The sequence below is a fragment of the Mustela nigripes genome, chromosome 14 (assembly GCF_022355385.1).
Source record: "Mustela nigripes isolate SB6536 chromosome 14, MUSNIG.SB6536, whole genome shotgun sequence".
Classification (NCBI taxonomy): domain Eukaryota; kingdom Metazoa; phylum Chordata; class Mammalia; order Carnivora; family Mustelidae; genus Mustela; species Mustela nigripes.
In genome coordinates this window covers 38,242,050-38,257,941 of record NC_081570.1, presented here as the reverse complement: position 1 = coordinate 38,257,941, position 15,892 = coordinate 38,242,050, and the positions used below count along the sequence as shown (strand labels likewise).

Genomic DNA, 15,892 nt, shown 5'->3' with positions numbered 1-15,892 from the left:
GTAGAGCTAAGTTAAGAAACCCTAATCTAGCTCATTTGTAGGGTTCTGCCTTTCTCTCTTTGGCCAGTGCATCAGAGGTCTGTAAGCAATCTCTGGATCCGAATGATGTTTTGCTTTAATAACCTTAGTAGATTCAATATAATAAGATCTAAAAAAACATTGCTTGGGTGGGGAAGAGATTGAGGGGTACATGAATTTGACAGTATGTATGGAGGAAAGAGCATTAGGTTATAACTCAGGAGACAGAAGTTTGGTCAAATCATGACCAGGAAGGTAAATGTTGGAGTTGGACTGTATTAGTGGCTTTCAAACTGTGCTCCATGGAATGTTAACAACATCTCACCCACTATACCTGGTTTATACTATGCCTTTTTTAAAAAAGGTTATTTATTTATTTATTCGTTCATTTATTTGAGAGAGGGAGAGAAAGCATGGGGTGGGGGGTGTTGGGGGAAAGGAAGAAGCAGGCTCTCTGCTGAGCAGGGAGCCTGATCTGATAATGGGGCTTCATCCCAGGACCCTGGGATCATGACCTGGGCTAAAGGCAGATGCTTAACCATCTGAGACACCCAGGTGTGCCTATACTGTGACTTTTGAATGTAATTTCTTTTGTATGGAGAGTTCCACACATTAAAAAAAAAAACTGTAAACCACTGAGAGTTCAACCTTAAAGATACTTTTAGACCAAAATCCCTCTGAAGACTCCTCAGAGAGAGACATACATAAAGGCTCTATTTCTTAACAGGCTCAAAGAATGCCGCTGTGACTACAGTTTATATTCTCTAGTCTTTGGTTGCAAACAGTGGCCTATTGGGCATCCTTCTAGTTTGGAGACTTCCCAGCTCCTTAATCTTTTTGTGCCTGTACAGCAAGAAGTGAGTCTTCAGGAATCTGAGTATTCAGGGAAAGAGTCTGGGGAGAATTCCTGCCCCTGTCACTAAGAGGGCCTGTGCCAGATATGAAGAGGATATGGCTGCTTGGCATCCTTAAACCCAAGAGTTTCTATAAGCTGGGACTAGACCCACGTAGGAGCTGGACTGCTTGAAACCTGATTTAGTGAGATGGTCTGGCAACCTCTGAAGGGGGTGCCTATCTCATCCAGCAGCAGGAGATCAGAGGAAATACAGCTGAGGGCACAGAGAAGAGCCAAGAAAGAAACTCAGAGAAGGACCGACTGTAGGAGAAAAGACAGCAAGAGTTTGATGTTTGTGATGAGTGACCGTGGTTGTTTCTTAGTGAGGAGATGTTCAATAAACATGTACTTGTAATTAATTATTAGAATTATCATTATCATCATCATTAACACATTGTTTAGGTTTGCAGAGGCGGGAGCAGAATCAAGGCGGGAGCTTAATATAATTGTCAGTGTCAGGTGAACTATTTCTGCTTCTGAATGCTACTTGGCACAGAAACACCTTTTACTCCAGTCACTCCCATTCCTGCATGGTTCACATAGGAAACTGACACCCAAAGATGGGCAGGGAGGTGGCCTCAGTCCCATCGCAAGCACTGTGGGAATGAGAATTCAGCTGTAACTAATGCCCAGGTGAAGAAGTGACATACCAAGCTGCCTCTTGGGAGGACAGTGTTTCCTTCATCTGCGGCACCCTGTCTGCAGAACAGAAAGGTCACTGACATCATCTCACCAATCTCAACATTATCCTAAGAGAGTGAGGGAAAAAAAACACATACAAACGAATGAACAAACAAATAAAGGAAGAAGCCATTCCTAGTTTCTGTATGAAGGAACCAGACTTTATTGGGGCATGGGGAAATAAGCCCCCCACCCCTGCAGCATGCCTGCTTAACTCTGGGCCCTGGCAGCATGACTAGCAATCCAATAAGGCAGTACCCCGGCTGCGCCATTAGCTCATTAGGTGGAGGCGAATGTCTGCATTGATCTGTTTATCTCTCAGACCCGGCTGCTGGAGAAAGGCCAGCTGTTTCCCTGAGAGCCGCCTTTCCTCTTGACTCATCACAGAGCATCAGGGGAGTCTGCTCCTTTGTCCCTTTCAACCTCAAGGTCACTGAAGTGCAGAGCAGGAACTGGGCCATGGTGGTGCCTTCTGAGAGCTTTTTTTTTTTTTTTTGGTTGAATCGTCTGAGAGTTTCAGACATTGCATCTCCTCCTATATCCTTTTAATTCTTCCCCAGAGAAAATCCCTCAGAAAACTGAACAATGCTGTGAGAAGTGCTTGGGTTTGCAAGTGGAAAATCTCAATTTGTACCAGACACTGCTATTTGAATACTAGCTGTGTGACCTTGGAGAAGTCATTTCCCCTCCCTAAGCCCCAGTTTTCTCATTTGCAAAACAAGGCTAATAGCACATATATCATAAAACTGTTGTGAAGACTCACAGAGATAAATTTGCGAGAGGACAGGCCCAATGTCTAGACCGCGGTTAGACACATAAGAAACATCAGCAAATCTTACCTGACCTGCCATTTCTGAGATACAGTGGTCTTTTAGGAAAAAGGAATACTGTATCATTAGGGTTCACTCATGGTATGTTTTGTGAGATTGATATGTACAGATATGATTATACAAATAATGATGTTCATAGATGGCTCATTAAGAGTGGACAATATCAAGGATGTATGATCTTCCACCGTGGATTCAATTGTTTAATTTTTAATGGGTCTGCATATCTATTGTCTCCTACTTAGCATTATAGTTCTGAAAACTAAAATGCCTAAAAAGGTACAAGTTGATTGTATCTAATTCTTTTTTTTTTTTTAATTTTATTTGAGAGAGAGAGAGAGATTGAGAAAATGCATGGGAAGATTGGCAGAGCGGGAAGCAGACTTCTTACAGACCAGAGAGCCTGATGTGGACTGAATCCCAGAACCCCAGCCAGGATCATGACCCGAGCCAAAGGCAGATGCTTAACGAACTGAGCCACCCAAGCGCCCCTGATTGTATTTAATTTTTTAAAAAACAGGAAATAGTTTGGGAAAACACCAAACATGTGACCTCTTAGAAATAATAATTGGGCCTGGGTTACACTTGTTAGTATTGGCAAACTACATTTTTTCAAACCACGGATGGTCCCTGACTTATGATGATTCCATTTGTGATTTTTTCACTTTCCGATGCTGTGAAAGCAAAAGCATTAAGGAGAGACTGTATTTGAATTTTGAATTTTGATCTTTTCCTGGGTTAGTGATAAGTGGTACTATACTCTTGTGATGCTAGGCAGAAATAGCAAGCCACAGCTCGCAGGCAGGCACGCAATCACAAGGGTAAACAACCGATTCTGTACCCATAAGCCCATTATGTTTTTCACTTTCAGTACAGTATTCAGTAAATGAAATGAAGTATTCAGCACTTTATTATAAAATAGGCTTTGTGGTAGATGATTTTGCCCACTGTAGGCTAATATAATTGTTCTGAACATGTTTAATGTAGGCTAGGCTAAGCGAAGATGTTTGGTGGGTTAGGTGTATTAAATGCATTTTCAACTTACAATATTTCTAGCTTACAATGGGTTTATCCAGACCCCACTGCGAATTAAGGAAAATCTGCATTACCACCACACGTTTTTATTTGGTTATGTGTTCCTAATATAACAAATATCCCACTTTTCACTTTCTAACATTTTACATCTCTTTATGTTACTGCATAATTCTTACTATAATATTATATTTCAACTATAAATATACTCATTGTAGAAGGTATATAAAAGTAGAAGAATTTAAATTAAATTGTTGCTACTTCCACAAACTGACATCACTATAAATGTGGTAATACATATCACTAGCTTTTTTCTTTATATTTTATTCATTCTTAATAAAATGAGTTTCACACTATATTTTCCTTTTCCAGTCAAAACTTATATCATGACCATTTCCCATATTATTAAATACTCATCAAAAGTATGATTTTAAGAATTACATTTCTTAGTATACATGTGAATAACAATATTTCCTCTTGCTTAACATTTCAGGAATGTTCACTAGTTTATTATTACAGTGTAATGAACACTCTTATAACACATGCTTGTATATCTGATTATTTTCTTGGAATAGCATTCATTCAGTCCTTATCAAAGGCATTAACAGTAATTTATTGATCACTTTTAAAGAAAATGGCCCCCTTCCAAGGGCTAGGTTTGCATGCTACTTTGTTAGAGTCTGGGATACCCCCTGGTGGAAGTTACTGAACATGGCCGAAATCTATCACACATGGCCTGAGAGAGAATCAGAGATTCTGGGCACACAACTTTCAGAATTTGGCATATGCAAAGAACTTGTCTCTAAACACACACACACACACACACACACACACACACACACACACACACACCAAAGCTACAGTAGATTCAAATGGAATAACCAAGTGAAAAAAATCAAGGAAGCTCAGACCTAAAGTTGTTTTCAATTTGAAGCCAGCCCCAGGGCTGCCCTGCCTCCCTCCCAGCCCTCCCCCTTCTTGCAGCAGAGCGATCAGAGGCTGTTTCCTTTGTGGCTAGAGATGTCCTGGACTAGAGATCTGCCCATTAGGACACTAGATGGAGCCAGATGGGAGAGTTTATGCTCTGACTGCAGCAGAGTCATTTTCTCTGCACATTCCTTTTCAGAAACAGCTGCATGATATGACTGGTCTTGCAGAAAACCCAGTTCTTGGATATTCTTCTGTTGAGCTGCCCTCAATCAGTCATCAAACATTCACTGAGCCCTGGCCTTGGGTCAGCTCTCAGACAGAGCTGAGTCAAACACAGCCGCGTAATGGAAGACCTTCTGGGTCAGTGGGAGAGGCCGCAGATTAACAAACTGATGCCTCTTTAATTCCCTTTCCTCTTTCTGGTCTCCAGCAGCCAGGCCCCAAAACATTGCTTGGCAACACACTATACTCCTGTCTCCTTGACTTTGTTCTCACAATTTCCTCTCTCTCATTTATTTCTTCTTGTCTGACTCTGACCTCTATCAGGCCCAGTCCAAGTGCCTCCTAGCCTGGGACACCTTTCCTGATTCTTCCTCTTTGATTCCTTTACTCCTTTAGCACAGCAGTTCTCTGACTTTTGTAAGCATCAGAATCACCTGGAGGATGGATCCTACTCTCAGCATTTCCAGTTTAGTAGAGCTAGGATGCAGTCTAAGAATTTGCATTTCTAACAAGTTCCCAAGTGATTCTGATTCTGCTGGCTCAGGGATCTCACCATGAGGACCACTTGCTTAGTGGTTTTGAGCACTAACAAATGCCGAGCAGTCTGCCACCTGTTCGTGATACCACAGTGACTTGAGACAGTCTCTGCCCCTGAGGTCAGCACAGGCTGGGCATGAGAGAGAATAAATAGGGCAACTGTTTGCTGTGCCAGAGAAGTGTGAGGAGTGCTCCAGAAGCCAAAAAGAAAAAGAAAAAAAAAATGCAATTAACTGCCCCTGTGGAGGTGAGAGGACCAAAATCTCCCAAAGGGAGTGGCATTTGAAATGGCTTGGAAGGATGACTTGGACCTCACTAGGAACAGAAAAGGTCAACAGCATGTGCCAAAGCATAATGGTACAAAAAGCCATAGCATAGGGGCGCCTGGGTGGCTCAGTGGTTTAAGGCCTCTGCCTTCGGCTCAGATCATGATCCCAGGGTCCTAGGATCAAGCCCTGCATCTGGCTCTCTGCTCAGTGGGGAGCCTGCTTCCTTTCCTCTCTCTCTGCCTGCCTCTCTGCCTACTTGTTATCTGTCTGTCAAAAAGATAAATAAAATCTTTTAAAAAAACGAAAAAGCCATAGCATAGAGTGTGATGGATTTATAGAGTAGGGGACATGGGGAGAATGGGCAGTGTCCTCGGACATAAGGTGCCCTGTGGATATAAAGCTGAGAAGGGTCCAAATAAAGGTCTTGAATGCCAAGCTAAGGTTTGTTTTTTTGTTTTGTTTTGATTTTAATTTCATCCTCCAGATAATGAAGAAATATTAAAACACAAAAATAACATGGTAGAGCTTTCCGTGGGGAAAAATCAGCCTGACTGTAGTATAGACTTCGGACTGCCAGTGGCAAGACTGGGGGTCTGAGACCAACGGAGATGCTGTAGCAGTCACCTAGGTAGGAAATGATGAGGACCGGACTGAAGCATTGAGATGGGGAGGACATGACAGGCTGGGAGATCCGGTGGGCTCAGACTCAATCCTGCACATCTGCGGGAGAAACTCAAAGGTCTTTGGAACCATAGCTCAGCTTTGCCCTTCTTCCCACTCCTTCTCTGGCCTCCCCGCACCACCCCCCATCCTTGTTTTCTTGCCTGGTTCCTATAACGGGATTCTGCCCTATATGAGAGCACACACCTCCTGGATTTTTCTGCCTCCAATCCCATTTCCTCCTGGTTACAGTAGTCCTGCCTCTATCCTAAGTCTATGATTCTTGGTCAGATCTGTGTTCATCACTGCTTTGTCACACCAGTTTAACTGAGGGGTCTTAGGCCATTCAGTTTGACTACTTGATGTCTTTAGGTTTCTCATCTATCAAGTGGGAAAAACAGTACTGCCTGGCTGGCCCGTATCACTGTGTTCTTGTGGGGATCAAACCATTAACAGATGTGAGCAAGCTTTGATGTGTTACTCTTGCCATGGAATCAGCAGCTACCTTTAGAAACCATTTCCATTGACTAGGAATGCCCATTTTGATAAAATTTGTCTTTTAATTTGAGCAGAATACTTTTATTTAACCTAAGGGAGCTCAGATTAGACAACCAGAAAGGTATTGGCAAAAGTAATTTTATAAATCAAGTCATAATTTAAAGCTTAAAGATGACATGGAAATTTAATTCAGTAAATATTTATTGACACCTGCTCTGTGCCAGGATTCTTAACACTTAGGATACATCAGTGAACAAAGTATATATTCTTCTGAACCTTATTGTTTACTGGAGGATACAGGCAATAAACCTAGTAAGTAAATTAAATAGAATGTTAGAAAACAGTAAATACTGTGGAAAAACATAAAAGAAGATAAAAGGGGATAGCTACCTGTTTTCTATTATTACCTAGATCATTATTAAAAGGGATAATATAAACATTTTTGTTACACTTTAATTTTGTTTATTTTCCAGTAATACATAATAATTAATGAGTACAAATTCATTGAATAAAACTTAGAAAGTTCAGGAAGGATAATAATAATAATAATAATAATAATAATAATAAATCATCCCTAGACCCATCACCCAAAGACAGTCATCATTGTATTATGGTGTGTATTTTCTTCCAGAAATGAATTATATTATTTGCAGCTATGATCACCATATGTTCACTTCTTCATTCTTTTAACAAAGGTTTTTTTGTTTTTTGGTTTTTGGGGTTTTTTTAGTCATCTCATGTACTACAGTTTCCATAGGAGGCATATGGAACAATAGAAAGATACAGATTTTGGAGTCATTCTTTACTCTGCCCTTACCAGCTTCATGGCCTTAAATAAGTTATTCAACTTCTCTTGAGTCTCCATTCCTCTCTCTGTAAACTGGAGACTCTGATACCTTATGGTGTTGTCATGAAAACTAAGTAACTTTAATGAGATAGGGCCTAGACAATTCCTGGCACATAATCAGTACTTAATAAATACTAATTTCCTTCTCTCGTTTTTTTTTTTTTTTTCATTCATTCCACAAATACAATATGTATACAGCATCACACTAGGCCTGGAAGAAGACTTAGCACTGCTCTCTGGGAACTTAGCATCCAGCTGGATCAATTATCTTAAAAGGATCCAAAGAAAACCTCCCAAAGAAGATGACAATTAGGCTAAGACCTGAAGGGTAGATAGGAGTTAGTCAGACAAAGATTTGGAAAATTCCAAGTCAGTCCAAGATCCCAGAAACAGGAGAGTATTACCATACTGGATAAAGTCAAAGCAGTTCAAGATAGCCAAAGCAAAGTAGGGGAGTGACTAGAGCAGAAGCCGCAGGGACAGCAATTCAAGGCAACTCCTGAGAACAGTATGTCCCTGAAGGAATTTTGGCAAGGAAATAACATGGTCAGTCATTGCATCTTAGAAAGACACCCCTAACTTCAGTGTGGAGATTACTGGAGGCAGAGAGACCAGAGAGGAGTTGTCAGAGTAATCAGCATGAGCAACTATATGACTTTAATTGGGGTAATAGCTGTAGGAATGGGGAGGTAGACATGTTACGTTCTGTTCATGACCTGGAATTGATAGAATGTCAGTGAACAAACTGAAGAGTGGGAGGAATCCAGAAAACACCCGGGTTTCTAGCCGTGGTAACTGGGGGGACGACGATGCTATACACTGAGCTGGAGAGGACTCACTGGGAGAAAATCAGGTTTTCATGAAAAACTGACCACCCCAGCTGAATGTGGATTTTGAGGAACCTGGAGGATCATCCTAGCTGTACCAGGTCATGTCCTCAGACCAGTTCATGCCCAGTTTTCCTCTCAGACCATTCACCTTTCTTCCCTATTTGTTCATATGACCCAGAGAGGAATACTCTGTCAGACTGATCTAGAATGCCCTAGTAGAATTCATCTTGACTGAAAGGGGTCCAGAATCTGCCTGGGGAAATGGGGATTTTAGGACCAATGCAGAATTTATAGAAAGAGTTCATTAAAAAGTTAGCCTCATGAGCAATTAGGATACTTGTTTAATGAAGATCAGAGAATACACTGGGATTTGGGCATCATATTTCTCAAACCAATAACCCTGACATAGTCTAGGAATTTTTGCTGATTTGGCAGTTTACATGAAAGGTTTCATAGATATTTAAAATTTAAGCCGACAGTAGTTACACATTTAACAAATTTCCTTGAAGAAGAATAAGATTACATCCATTCATTCATTCTCCACGTATTTCCTTACTTGTATTGGGGCACTGTGCCAAGTTTAGGAACACTAAAATGAAATAGTCCCTGCCTAGGAAAGCTTCAGCTCTAGTGGGAAACAGTCAAGGAAATAGACAGTGACAAGAAAGTGAGAAAAATATTAGAATAGATGCCAAAAACAGGATGTAGAGGAAAGCACAGGTAAAATCCTTAAGGGTTCTTAAGGACATGGAGGTTCATGGAGGACTCCCTCACAGGGTTTCTCTCGGCTTTTAAAAAGAAACCTTCTTACTCTATATTTAATAAGATTTTTTTTCTTTTTTATCAAGAGGTTATTGTCAAATCTCTGAGTAATATTTTTGGGTTATTAAGGGATACCTGACAACCTTGGTGGTTATCAACAATGTTCTCTGATCCCTTAAAGCTGATAAACAGAGAAAATGACCCTCAGAACACTGTTTATCTGGGATGCCTGGGTGGCTCAATGGGTTAAAGCCTCTGCCTTCAGCTCAGGTCATGATCCCAGGGTCCTGGGATCAAGCCCCACATCAGGCTCTCTGCTCGGCAGGGAGCCTGCTCCCTCCTCTCTTTATGCCTGCCTCTCTGCCTACTTGTGATCTCTGTCTGTCAAATAAATAAATAAAATATTAAAAAAAAAAAAGAATACCGTTTATCTCTGGCACTGAGAGAAATCACACATTTTCTTGATATTTGGAATACTAATGTTCTCCTTATGAAAAGGAAAATCATTTAAAATTATGTAACGAAATAATTGCTGCCACCACCATATAAGCTTCTGTGTTCATGCAGAGCACGGGCTTCAAGAAGAGAAAAGTACCACATGCTTCTGTTTCATTGAGAAGAAGCAGTGTGGGGTACTGAATGGGATTTGGAGTCAGACAGACCTAGGTCTTGGGGACCTTGAGACAGTCACTTAACCTAGCTAAGACTGCATTCTTTCATTTGTAAAACATGAAATATAAAACACATCTCAGAGGATGGTCTTGGAAATTGAGATAATATTTGGAAATCTTAGTGTAATGCCCTAGATTTTTCCCATTTTATTGAGGTGTGATTGAAAAATAAAAATTGTATATATTTATGTTATACAACTGGGATATCTTGATATGTGTACACATTGTGAAATAATTACCACAATCAAACTAATTAACATATCGATTATCTCACATAGTTGGTATTTTTTTGTCTTCCTCTTTCTCTGTGACAAGAACACTTAAGAACTATCTTTTAGCAGACTTCAAGTAAATAATAGTTATTACCTATAGCCACTATGCTAAACATTAGATCCTCAGAACTTATTCATCTTATAACTGAAAGTTTGTAACCTTTGATTAATATCTTCCCATCTCCCCTACCTCCCAGTGCCTGGCAACCACCATTCTACTCTCTGCCTTTATGACTTTGATTCAGTATTTTATCTTTCTGGCTTATTTCATTTATCATAATGTCCTCCAATTCCATCTGTGTTGTTACAAAAGGCACATTTTTTTTTTAAAGATTATATTTATTTATTTGTAAGAGAGAGTGAGAGCGAGCACAGGCAGAGTGGAAGGCAGAGTCAGAGGGAGAAGCAGGCTCCCTGCGGAGCAAGGAGCCCGATGTGGGACTCGATCCCAGGACGCTGGGATCATGACCTGAGCCGACGGCAGCTGCTTAACCAACTGAGCCACCCAGGCGTCCCGCAAAAGGCACATTTTTATTCTTTTTCAAGGATTAATAATACTCCATTGTAGATATACACCACATTTTCTTTACGCATTCACCTGTTGATGAACATTTAGATTGTTTCCATAGCTTAGCTGTTCTGAATTATGCTGCAGTGAACATGAGAGTACAGGTATCTTTTTGAAATACTTATTTAATTTCCTTTGGATTTTTTTAAAGCTTTTATTTAAATTCCTGTTAACATTATAGTCTAATATTGGTTTCAGGTATACAATTTATTGATTCAACATTTACATACAACACCCACTGCTCATCACAATAAGTGCCCTTCTTAATCCCATCACCTATTTAACCCACCCCCCACCTCCTCTCTGATAACCATCAATTTGTTCTCTATAGTTAAGAGTGTTTCCTTTTTTGCTTCTCTTTATTTTCTATGATCATTTATTTTTTTTCTCAAATTCCACATATGAGTGAAATCTTATGGTATTTCTCTTTCTCTGACTGACTTAATTTTACTTAGCATAATACTCTCTGGCTCCATCCATGTTGTTGCAAATGGCAAAATTTCATTTTTTATGGCCAAGTAATATTCCATTGTATATGTATATCACATCCTCTTTGTCCATTCATTAGTCAATGGACATTTGGGCTATTTCCATAATTTTTACCCAGAAATGAGACTGCTTGATCATAAGCTAGTTCTATTTTTAATTTTTTAAAAAACCTCATAGTGACTGTGCCAATTTATATTCCAACAGTGCACAAGTGTTCCCCTTTCTCTATATCGTCATAGTGCTTGTTATTTTTTGTCTTTTTAAAAATAGCCAATCTAACAGATATGAGGTAATATCTCATTGTAGTTTTGATTTATATTTCCATGATGATTAGTGATGTTGAACATCTTTTCATATGCCTGTTAGCCATTTGTATTTCTTCTTTTGAGAAATGTCTATTCAGGTCCTTTGCCCATCTTTAATTCAAGTTATTTGTTTCTTTGCTATTGAGTTGCATGAATTCTTTATATATTTTGGGTATTGTCCACTTATCATATATGATTTGCAAGTATTTTTTTCCCATTCCATAGGTTGCCTTTTTACTCTCTTGGTTGTTTTCTTTGCTATGCAGAAGCTTTTCAGTTTGATGCAATCCTAATAGTCTATTTTATGTTTTGTTGCCATGCTTTTTGTGACATATCCAAATATTTGTTTTCCAGACCAATGTCAAGAAGCATTTCCCTGGGGCGCCTGGGTGGCTCAGTGGGTTAAGCCACTGCCTTCGGCTCAGGTCATGATCTCAGGGTCCTGGGATCGAGTCCCACATCAGGCTCTCTGCTCAGCAGGGGGCCTGCTTCCCTTCCTCTCTCTCTGTGATCTCTTCCCTTCCTCTCTCCTACTGTGATCTCTCTCTGTCAAATAAATAAATAAAATCTTAAAAAAAAAAAAAAAGAAGCATTTCCCTAATGTTTTCTTCTAGTAGCTTTACAGTTTCAGGTCCTATCTTTAATTCTCTAATCCATGATTTTTGTATATGGTATGAGATAAGGGTCCAGTTTCATTCTTCTTGCACATGTGCATATCCAGATTTCTTGAATCATTTATTGAAGAGAGTATTCTTTCCCTATTATATGATGTTGACACCTTTGTCAAAGATCAATTGACCCTAGATGTATGAGCTTGTTTTGGGGCTCTGCATTATGTTCCATTGGTCTAGGCTGGTACCATAGTGTTTTGCTTAGTGTATATTTTGAAATCAGGAAGGGCAAGGCCTTCAGCTTTAAGGTTCTTCTTACACAAAGTTACTTTAGCTAATCAGGGTCATTTATAACTCCATACAAATTCTAGGATTATATTTTTTTTCTATTTCTATAAGAATGCCATTGGAATTTTCTAATAGAAGTATAAATAACATACAGTGTTATATTAGTTTCAGGTGTACAACATAATGTTTCAACAATTCTATACATTACTCAGTGCTCACCACGATAAGCATAGTCACCATCTGTCACCAAACAACATTATTACAATCTTGTTGGCTGTGTTCCCTATCCTGTACTTTTCATCTCCATGATTTACTTATTTTGTAACTTGAAGTTTGTACCTCTTAATCCTCTTTATTGATTTCACCCATATGCCCAGCCACCTCCCCTCTGGCAACCACAAGTTTGTACTCTGTATTTAAGAGTCCATCTTTTTTGTCTATTTGATTTGTTTTGTTTCCTAAATTCCACAAGTGAGTGAAATTGTATGGCATTTCTCTCGCTCTATCTGACTTATCTCACCTAGAATTATACCCTCTAGGTTCATCCCTGTTATTGCAAATGGCAAGCTCTCGTTCTTTTTTTATGGCCAAGTAATATTCCAAATTCCATGCCACATCTTCTTTATGCCACTGGAATTTGGATGCACATCGCTCTGACTCTGTAGATCACTTTGAATAGTATGGAAAATTTAATATTAATTCTTCCAATTCATGTATACAGTGTATCTTTTTGTTTATCTCTGTCTTCTTTGAGTTTCTTCATCGGTGTTTTACAATTTGAGTCTGTAAGCCTTTATTTCTTTGGTTAAGATTATTCTTATGTATGTTATTCTTTTTGTTGCTATTGTGAATGGAGTTGTTTTATTAATTTTCTCTTTGAGTAGTTCATTGTGTATAGAAACACAATTGATTTTTATATGTTAGTTTTGCATCCTCCAACTTTACTGAATTTGTTGACTAGTTCTAAAAGATTGGTTTGTTGAGTTTTTATGTGCCTAGTTTTTTCTAGATTTTTTAAAAGGGTACATGGCCATGAACTAATGCATAACATGCCACTTATGAACAAGTGTCTCTAACTTATACTCATCTTTTCTGACTTCAGTGTAATTCTGACTTGATGCCTTCACTTACTGCTTATAAAACATGGAAATTTCTAGGACTTTGCTACCATAAATAAGATGATAGGCCATGTATGTTAAATTGGAAACATTCCAGAAACCCAGAGATGCTTATTTTCTCTAGTCATTGATGAACTGCCATTTTCTGACACCAAATTTTTGCTTATTTGGGGATGTAAGATGCTAAACTTTCACCACTTTGATCCCTATAATTCCTAAACTGTATTTTCATAATATAATTTCCAAGGCATGGTGACTTATTTTTCTGAATGGAGAGACAGAGCATTATGGGCACAGATAAATATGCTGGGGTGAACATTATAACAGACAGTTTGAAATCCATTCAGTTTCATTCAACAGAGTCTTACAAAGCACTTGTTAGAAAAACATCCCCACCAGCATTTGAAACTTGGACATACCACGTGGTTTATATGTGTCATTATCCTCTATGAGCCTGTTTCCTTATTCCTTGATTGGGAATAATGTTACTGACCCCAAAGACTATAAATAAGATTACATTAAATAATAAAAAATAATGGTTCTCCACCCTGGCTGTGTCTTAGTATCACCTGGAAAGATTTGAAAACATATGACTTCCTCTAGAGTCTAACTTAACTGGTTTGGTGTGGGATCTGAGCTCCAACAATTTTTAAAGCTCCCCAGGTGATTGTAATGTGCACCCTAGGCTAAGAAGCACAGAGATATATGAAAGTTCCTGGCTTAGTACCGACATTTTCTGAGGAAGCCTGACCTCTTTCTCTTCCTTATGTGCCAGACTCTGTTGGGAACCAGGTATTCAAAGGTCAGACATACCCCTGTCCTCAAGTTGCTCCCAGGCTCATGGGAAACATAGACAAGGAAAGAAATCATTACTCTGCAGTATGATAGGTGCAATAAAAGAAATTTGGATGAAGAAGAAAATCCATGATGGAGAAATTACTGGTTGTCTCAGAGAATCTAGGGATCTGGTATCACAAGTCACTGGTGGTCAAATTTCTACCTAGACACATGACCTAGGCTCCAGGCTGGCTCCACACTAACCTACTGTGTGGCTTTTGGCAAACTTTCTCTCTTATTGCTTGACTCACCTCATTTATTGAACAATATCCATTTAAAAAGTGGTCCATCCCCCCCACCACCACCTCACAAGACTGCTGAAAGAATGAACAACAGAACACTTTATAAACATATCATTAATTACATGCATGCTCTGTGAGCAAGAACTACTACTTTCACATCAGCACCTAACACATGCTGAAATCTCTTCCATATTAAAGCAAAACAAAAATAACTTCTTCAACTCCATGTCTCTTGTAGGTTCTCTCTCGCACTCTCCCTATTTCCCTCTCCCTCTATGGTTCCCTCTCCATTCCCCCTCATAGCCAAAATTCTTTGAAAGGATTTATTACACTTGCTATTTGCACTTCCTTGTTCCCCACCCATTTCTCAACCCTTCATAGTCTGGTTTCTCCTCCCCTTGGCCTGAAACTTCTCAGGCCAAGGTCATTAAGTGGTGATCTGGTTTTTATTATGACCAGACTAAAAACCATTCCCTTCTTTGGAAACGGTATTTTCCATGGGTTTCTGTGGCATAGCCTTCCGCTAGGTGCCCTTCTGTGTCTCTGGCCATACATTTCCAGTATCCTTTCTAGCAACTATACTGTTGAGATGTTAGAATTTGTCAGGGTACCTCCCTAGACTGCCTTTCTTTTTTTTTTTTTTTAATTTAATTTTATTTTTTCAGTGTTCCAAGATTCATTGCTTATGCACCACACCCAGTACTCTATGCAATACATGCCCTCCTTAATACCCACCACCAGCCTCACCCATCCCCGCCTTCCAAAACCCTCAGTTCATTTCTCAAAGTCCACAATCTCTTGTGTTTCTTCTCCCCCTCCAATTTCCCCCAATTCACTTTTCCTTTCCTTCTCCTAATGTCCTCCATGTTATTCCTTATGCTCCACAAGTGAAACCATATGATAATTGATACTCTCTGCTTGATTTATTTCACTCAACATAATCTCCTCCAGACCTATCTATGTTGATACAAAAGTTAGGTATTCATCCTTTCTGATGGAGACATAATATTCCACTGTATATATGAACCATATCTTTATCCATTCATCTGTTGAAGGGCATCTTGGCTCTTTCCACAGTTTGGCTATTGTGGACATTGCTGCTATGAACATTGAGGTGCATATGGCCCTTCTTTTCACTGCATCTGTATCTTTAGGGCAAAAACCCAGTAGTGCAATTGCAGGGTCATCAGGTAGCTCTATTTTTTTTTATTTTTTATTTTTATAAACATATAATATATTTTTATCCCCAGGGGTACAGGTCTGTGAATCACCAGGTTTACACACTTCACAGCACTCACCAAAGCACATACCCTCCCCAATATCCATAACCCCTCCCCCCTTCTCCCAACCCCCCTCCCCCCAGCAACCCTCAGTTAGTTTTGTGAGATTAAGAGTCACTTATGTTTTGTCGCCCTCCCAATCCCATCTTGTTTCATTGATTCTTCTCCTACCCCTTTAAGCCCCCATGTTGCATCACCACTTC

The 15,892-nt window shown here is 39.5% G+C and overlaps 1 protein-coding gene across 1 annotated transcript in view; it reads left to right on the top strand.

Moving 5' to 3' along the window:
• The window catches only part of LOC132000847 (cytosolic carboxypeptidase 6), a 747,331-nt gene that overhangs the window by 364,864 nt on the left and 366,575 nt on the right, over positions 1-15,892 (top strand). The window lies entirely within an intron of this gene.